Source organism: Equus caballus, unplaced genomic scaffold, assembly GCF_041296265.1.
Source record: "Equus caballus isolate H_3958 breed thoroughbred unplaced genomic scaffold, TB-T2T haplotype2-0000812, whole genome shotgun sequence".
Classification (NCBI taxonomy): Eukaryota; Metazoa; Chordata; class Mammalia; order Perissodactyla; family Equidae; genus Equus; species Equus caballus.
Genome location: NW_027222008.1, coordinates 9870 through 12500, shown reverse-complemented (window position 1 = coordinate 12500; position 2631 = coordinate 9870).

The following is a 2631-nucleotide window of genomic DNA, read 5'->3' as shown; positions in this document are numbered from 1 at the left end:
GCCGCCCTGCCGGGTCGACCAGCGGCCCGGCCCCCGGGTCCCGTGGCGCGCGGGCCGACCAGATGTCCGCGCCGAGCGCCGCGTGACTGCGGGTCGCTCGGGCTTCTCGCAGTCCCGAGGGTTCCGCGGGCACGTAGCTGCGAGACCCGGGCGGCTGCCCTCCGCCCGGCTCACGGGGGCGGTCGTGTCCATCAGCTGGTCGTGCGGAAATCCCGTGGTTGGCCTCCCTCCCTCCCTCCCTCCCTCCCTCCCTCGTCCAGCCGCACGTTTGCGGGGTTCGTGCGACTGGGATGAAATAGACCTTCCTTCCAAAGGACAATCGGAGATCATCCATCATACCTCTCGAGTCCCCAAAAGCCAAGAAACACGCCAACCAAAACGCTTTTATTATGCCAACGGTTCCCGTTTTCATTCCTATCGTTTAGGGAGGTTTGGTGGCAGCAGCGGCCGAAAGCAAAAGGAAACCCGAGGAAAGCGGCTCCACCCACCAGGGCTGTGTCTCATCCGTGCCGACGCAGGAGGGACGGGCTTCGTTCGTTCGTTCGCTGCGGCCCAAATTCCCGGGCCGCCCGAGGACCGCTCGCACCGGCCCGAGGGAGGGAGCCCCGGCAGGCAGGACGCCTCCGGTGAAATGGCCAAGTCGACCGCGCGACCCACAACCCGCCCGACTGGGGGCGAGAAGGCGCATGGAGGAGGACTCCGTCCCCTAGTCGGCAGACGGCCCTGGGACAGGGACGTTCGCCAAAACCTCCCCAAGGCCGCTTTCCGTGACCGAGTCGGCCTCCCCGCCTGTACTCGTCCCGGCCCGAGAAACGAGACGCGGGGTGGATCGGGACCAGGCCACGCACCAGGCCGGCCGGCGCTGCATCCTCCCTCCCCCGACCTGACCTGACCTGACCTGACCTGGACGAACGCCTCCCCATCGCCCGCCCCCGCGAGGCTGATCCGTCCGGCCGGTGAGGAGGCCGCTTGTCGGGCGCCACCGGCTGCCCGGCATCCTCTTATATAGTGTTCGAGGAGGTCGACCAGGTGGCCCGGCCGGGATGGGGGGGGGGGGTGGGGTGCGGGGGATGGTGTCCCGGGCGGCGGGGGGCGGGGGGGTAGGAGTGGAGAGGGAAAGGTGGGCGGGGCGAATGCCGGGGGCGGGGGTCGGCGCGGGGCGGGGCGGGGCGGGAGTTGGGGATGGGGGAGGGGCGGGAGGCCGTCTGGACATGGAGGGTCGGAAGAGCGGTGGTGACAATGATTTTCATTATCATTTAGAAAGAAGAACGTGGACTTCTTTAGAGGAGTCCTTTGAATAGCTTCTCCATTTAGTTAACATGCATCCAAATGGAGGTCGGGAAACTTGGGTCCTGTTAACATATGGATGGAAGTGGAAAGAACTATCGCGATGACCGTCCTTGTGTTTCTTTTATTTTTTCTTTCTTCCTTCTCCCCAAAGCCGCCCCCCCCACCCCCGCCCCGCCCCGCCCCGCCCCGCCCCGTCCCGTCCCGTCCCGTCCATCCATAGTTGTAGGTTCCAGTGGTAGGTCTTTCGGGTTTCTGCTATGTGGGCTTGAAGGGCGATGCTGGGTCTGGGGCTGCGCCCAGGATCCGAACCGGTGAAAACCTGGGCCGTCGAAGCCGGGGGTCGGGGTGGGGGCGCGTACTTGACCGCTCGTCCACGGGCTCGGCCCCCGGCCCTTGTTTTCTAGGGAGAGAGACAGAGAGACCCGATCCATTTTCTCTTGGCCTCTAAAGCGTGTGTGTGGTCGAAAGGCGACGGAGAGAGGGGTTCTGGTCCAGAAAGCCCCGACCGCGCCGCCACGGGGATCGGTCGGTCCCGCCCGAACCGTCCGAGTCGGAAAGGAACGGACAGCTTTCCTCCTTTGGGCCCCTGACTTGGGACCAACAGGGGAAGAGAAACAGGCCTCTCTCCCTCACACCCTGGCCCCTTCCCCCAGGACGCCCTCCTTCTAGTCAGCCCGCCTCTGGCTTTTCCACACGCCGACGACCGCTCGTCGGCATGGACCCACCTTCCTTGGGGGACACCACCACACGACTCTCCCACTCGTCTGCCTGCCTTTCGTTGGCGTCGCTGCCAAAGGCGAGGGGTAGGGGTGGCGGTGGCAGGGACGGCAGGGGCCCAGCGGCTCTCTGGAGGGTGAGGAAGTCTTGCTGGTTCTCCTAGGTCGGTGATCTTTCTCGATCTCCACACACATTCTTCGTTTGGGGAGCCAAGAGACGCCCTCTGAGGAATCCCTATGGCCAGGGTCGATCACTTACTCGCTCACTGCCTCGGCCTCGGCCTCGGCCTCTGTCCATCTTGTCTCTCTCCCTCCCTCCCTCCCTCCCTCCCTCCCTCGTCGGTCTCTGTGTGTGGACGTCTAGGTGGAGGCGAGGCAGGGAGGCCATCCACCCACCCACCCACCTCGTGGTTTACCACACGCTCTACACGGAGGTAGAATTCCCATCCCACCGAATCCATCCTTTCCACGGGGCACAAGCCAGTGGCCTTCGGGAGTCTCTCTCCCCAAGGTGGCACATCCGTCACGGCTATCTATTTCCAGAAGGTTTCCGTTTCCATCCCCTCCCTCCGAAAGAAAAAACGGCCCCACTCCCGGATCTGCCTCACCACGACCACCACCACCA